This window comes from Cervus elaphus, chromosome 31, assembly GCF_910594005.1.
Source record: "Cervus elaphus chromosome 31, mCerEla1.1, whole genome shotgun sequence".
NCBI lineage: Eukaryota > Metazoa > Chordata > Mammalia > Artiodactyla > Cervidae > Cervus > Cervus elaphus.
Genome location: NC_057845.1, coordinates 25,776,650 through 25,782,284, shown reverse-complemented (window position 1 = coordinate 25,782,284; position 5,635 = coordinate 25,776,650). Strand labels below are relative to the sequence as shown.

At 44.3% G+C, this 5,635-nt stretch overlaps 1 pseudogene; it reads left to right on the top strand.

Annotated features, from left to right (window-relative positions):
• The first annotated feature begins 4,719 nt into the window (after positions 1–4,719).
• On the top strand, positions 4,720–5,399 carry LOC122687303 (annotated as a pseudogene).
• The last annotated feature ends 236 nt before the right edge of the window (positions 5,400–5,635 follow it).

Here is a 5,635-nt window from a genome sequence, read left to right as displayed (position 1 = left end):
AGAAAAGACTGGCACATAGATACACAATGAAATACAGGGTCCTAAGTGTTATGCAGGTAAATATTTATGACCAGATATCACATGTAAAACACAGTGACACATCAGTGTGCTAGAACTGATTCTTATTGTGTGTGCTCAGTTGTGTTAGACTCTTTGCGACCCCAGGGGCTGTAGCCAGCCACACCCTCTGTCCATGGGATTTCCTGGCAAAAATACTGGACTGAGTTGCCATTTCTCCAGGGGATCTTTCCAAGCCAGGAATTGAACCCACGCCCCCTGCAGCTCCTTGCATTGCAGGCAGACTCTTTACCTGCTGAATCATTAGGAAAGCAGATTCTAACCTGTGCACAAAATCTAATCTGGTACATATTCATTCATCTCAACTTTCAGTGACATCATAATGCTAAAAATCAGGTCCTTTTTCCTTTTTTTAACCTAGAGATCTTTTTTAATTTTTTTTAACACTTACCAGAAAAACACAACTTAAATCATTTAAACCTGATTTAAGGTTCAAATCAAATTCACCTTACTTTTTTATATCATACTTAACCCCATGATGTAGGTACTATTACTATCTCTTTTTCACAGATGCATTGTTTTAAAGTTTGTGTGACTCACCCAAGGAAATTAGTGGTCATGTCAAATTTCGAATTCAATCTAATTCCAGAATCTGCAACTCTGAACATGACACAGCCCATGAAGGGCTGAGTATGGAGACGGTACCTTTTATTAAAAGGCTTCACAAAACCGCTGTTCAGTTTTTCTCTGAACAGAAGGAATGGGCTGCAAAGATATGGGGAAGCAAAGAAACTGGATGTTCTAGCTCTGATTTTGCTCTAAATGAGAGAGGGAAAGGAACCAAGGAAGATTTTGATCCTTTCACACTGCTAAGATTGACCTGCTTTTAGCTTATCTCCAGTTACATTTTTATGAATTCAAAAAAAAAAAAAAAAAAACCTCCTCACTAACTGCAAACTGCTTTCTTCCAAATATCCAGGCCGGTATCTTAAGTTATTTTTAACACCTTTCTTTCCTTTAGAAATGTGACTCAATTAATCGGTGTGATTCAATTAATCAATAAATATGAGCTCTACTTTAAAACTACATCCAGAGTCTGACGGCTATTAATCAACCTTCAATGCTATCATCCTTCCCCAGACTATCTTTATTTTTGCCTGCAGTAGTTTTTTGTTGTTGTTGTTAGTTTCTTTGATTCCATTCTTGTCCGGTGGAGACTTGACTTCACAAAACATCCAGTGAAGTAAAATCGTCATTTCTCTGCTTAAAACTCAGCAATGGCATTCTGTCTCACTCAGAATAAAGTCTTAAGTACTTATCATACTTGTGTTTCAGCAGAACCACACTGGCTGAGCTATTTGACACTGAGCATCATGAGAAGAGAGAATTACTTCTACAGAACTGGGGCTAGAGTCAGAAGGAGTCTAGGACTCTGAGAAGGTATCCTGGGAATGGACAGAGCCAAGTAGATCTATGGTAGGCAAAACCCAACTCAACCTCAAAAGGCTGATCTATAGATAGAGTACATCACACCAGAGTTGTCTAGATCAAGGTGTAAGAGAGTTGAATATTCATATCTATTACTACATACCATTAATTATTATTTAAGAGCTCTGCCTAAGACGGACAGAAGTTCCAAGCTAATCTCCACCCCATTTGTGTAAGTTGAATAAATTCAACATCATGAAGACATTCATGTAGAGATGTAGGTTCTGGGTGTTGGAATCAGAGTAAACATGGAATTTGTAAAGTGATCCCAGGAAATGTATATGAAGCACAGTGTCTGCTATAATCCCCTGTTTCAAGGTGAGATCCATTCAGCCCTCCCGCTAAATGCAATGTACTGATTCTTCAGAGGGTGCTTGGTAACATTAAAAATAATAATAATAATAACACTTGAAAGACTCGAAGTTAAGCTACAACCAGACAGCACTGCTAAAGTTAGCCCTGAGGCTTAGGTGATATGCAACTTTTGTCTCCTTTCACTCACCCTTGGCCAACACTTCCGAAGCCCTGGATTAATTAAGTGGTGGGGAGATGCAGATCTTTATACCTCAAGTGACAGAGCCCTTGGTACTGTGCCCCTGTTTGACTCTGACCTTTTCATGGTTAAAACAGACTTGAGATCTCTAAGGACTCCGTAATATATCTCCAGAGGTTCAGCTAAACTGCTTTCTGCCTCTTTGTATAGAAGCAGTTCTACGTCCTCATAATGGCCAGAGTCAATTACCAGTGCCAATATGGTAACTTTCTTGTCTGCTGGTCTACAGGAATGAGGAGCTCAACATGGCCAGGTATATATCATAATTTTCCAACTGTAGACCTGCCAAGTTTAAAAGGGCTTCCCTCATAGTTCAGTTGGTAAAGAATCCGTGCAATGCAGAAGACCCCAGTTCCATTCCTGGGTCGGGAAGATCCCCTGGAGAAGGAATAGGCTACCCATTCCAGTATTAGGCTTCCCTTGTGGCTCAGCTGATAAAGAATCCACCTGCAATGTAGGAGACTGGGGTTAGATCCCTGGGTTGGGAAGATCCCCTGGAGAAGGGAAAGGCTACCCACTCCAGTATTCTGGCCTGGAGAATTCCATGGGCTATACAGATATCATAATTTTAGAACTGTAGACCTGCCAAGTTTAAAACTGAAAAGACAGAAAGCATGCAGTCTCTAAATGAGTCACTAGGAGTGATGACAAGAGGGGTGGGGCCCCTTCTACTTTCATCCTATCATTTCTGGTTTAGGTATTCTTATTATTAGAGACTAAGGAGAAAATTGGATAAAGGTATATACCATATCTGAAAGGGATCCTGCAACAAAGCAGGTAGTATTTGTAAGTTGGAACCTTTGTTATGCCTTTGAGTGATCGTTTCAGCATTGTATCAGACTAGCACGCTCTGAGTGCTACAGAAAGTGGTAGAGCTAGTGATCCTTTGAGACATGCTCAACATTACAATTGTTTTGGGACTTCCCTGGCAGTCCAGTGGTTAATGGTTAAGACTCTGTGCTTCCAATGGAAGAGGTGTGGGTTCTATTCCTGGCTGGGGAACTAAGACCCCACATGCAGCACAGTGTGGCCAAAATATATATATATTAAATATATATATATATATTACAATAGCTTTTATGCAAACTGTATCCTTTGGCATGAAGAAATATTATATAAGATAAAGTGAAAGTCGCTCAGACATGTCCGACTCTTTGTGACCCCATGGATTATACAGACAATGAAATTCTCCAGGCCAGAATACTGGAATGGGTAGCCGTTCCCTTCTCCAGGGTATCTTTCCAACCCAGGGATCAAACCCAGGTCTCCCGTATTGCAGGCGGATTCTTTACCAGCTGAGCCACCAGGGAAGCCTGATATCATATAGATAAAATGCCAGTAAATCAGACACATTGTACATCTTTAAAACTAACTAAGACGTTAATGGCAGAAAAGGAAAACACATATCAGCATATCTGTCAATTACTATCCATTCTAGAGTGGATGGGCCCTGGTATAATCAACCTGTTACCAAGTGGCTGATGGATCTTGAGACTGATAACATATCAAGAGCCCAGAATCACAGTTGGTTGACAAGTTGGATATTCAGCAGTGATAGTAGCTATATCTGGAATTCCCTGATAGCTCAGTTGGTAAAGAATCTGCCTACAGTGCAGGAGACCCGGGTTCAATCCTTGTATCAGGAAGATTCCTTGGAGAAGAAAATGGCAACCCACTCCAGTATTCTTGCCTGGAGAATCCTCATGGACTGAGGAGTCTGGTGGGCTACAGTCCATGGGGTCGCAAGAGTCAGACACAACTTAGCGAAAAACCACCACCACCACCTCCAGTAGCTGTATCAAATTTGTCAGAATAAGTCCATGTTACTGGACTCATATATCATCTCTTTCATGGCTAGTCCATTTTTGGATCTCTTATGTGAACAATGCCAAAAATGAGTACAGAGGGTATCTTTCATATACCAAATAAGTCATTCTGTCCATCTGCTGGTTTAGTACCTCCTATGTAATGCATCCCATCTGGTTTGCATTAATGTGGTCTACGAAAATCTACACACAGTCTGATGACTCCCATGGATCCAACTATACACCTTTGATCTAGACTTTCTGTTTCAAGTCTTGCTCTTCCCAAGCCACTGATCATCCAGCCAAGCCTTTTACCACCGGTCAGGGATCTGAGTATGTCTCTTATCACAGGCCACTTCTTTCTCCACATGAGATAGAAGACAAGATGGAATCCAAAAGTTCTGTCTTTTGGGAAGATTTTTTTCTTGCCACTGTCTTTCAGAACCCATTATGCCCAGGACTGTGATATGGCAGGAATGCCCAGACCATCAGGATCTCCTTGGACTATAACATAACATGGAAGGAGAGTTCAAATTACACTGATCAAGACTGGATTGGATATTAGTTACTGTCTGCCATCATTATGGTGCTTCCCAGAGGTAGCCCTACCTCAGTGGTAAAGAATCTGCCTGCCAATGCAGCAGACACAGGTTTGATCCCTAGGTTGGGAAGATCCCCTGAAGAAGGATATGGCTCTCCACTGCACTATCTTTACCTGGAGAATTCCATGGACAGAGGAGCCTGGTTAGCTACAGTCCATGGGATCACATGGAGTCTGGACACGACTGAGCATGCATACATGCCCTCAATACAAGTGTATTTATCCCAATTAAAAACTCGGGACTAGGCACCTGCATGTCTGCAGCAGCCTCTCATGTCCCTAAGGCCGGGCTCAGACCAGCAGAGGCTGCATCCAGACACCAGGAATTCACTGACACCCCTTCCTGGAAGCCAGACCTGAGTACTAGACCCTGGGAGCAGCTCCTGGCCCCTCAGGATCTCTGTCCTCCACCCTGCTGGGCCATCCCTGGCCTCGGTGAGGACCTGAGAAAGGCCATATGGACAAGGCCAGGTCCTCCCAGGCAGGGCTGTGGAGAGCTGTCAAGCTAGGGACCCACTTGTCCCTGGGTGCAAGGTGTAGGTGGGTCCCCAGCTCACCATCATCATCCGGGATGACATCAACTGGCCTTACAGCATGGAGTTCCAGGCCGTCTTGCAGCCCCTGCAGCCAACAGAAGAGAGCACCTATGAGTATTTCACCAAGATCACCTGTTTGAGAGCGGCATCAGCTGGGGCAGAGTGGTGGTCCTGCCAGGTTTTGGCTACTGCCTGGCCCTGCACGTCTACCAGCTCAGCCTGACCGGCTTCCTCGGCCATGTGACCCGCTTTGTGGCCAACTTCCTGTTGCGTCACTGCATTGCTGGGTAGATTGAGCAGAGGGGTGGCTGGGAAACGGCCCCCATCAAGAACACAGCGATAGTTCTGGCTATATTTTGTTGGGCCAGTTTGTGGTAGGAAGATTCTTCAAGTCCTGACTCCTGGAGGGGCCCTTTGGCATCCTGAGACCTCTGTGTGGACTTTGACCCAGACTCCTCCCCTCACTTCCTCTCCTGCAGGCCTCCCGGAACCCACCCACTCCACCTCAAAAGCGCTGGAAGCTTCAGTAACTGGGCACTCCAGTTTTGGAAGGCCCCTGCCCAGGGGTCCACCAGACTGCTGGGGTGCCCCACCATTGCATGGTGCTAATGGGCCCCTCTCAGAGAGGGACTGT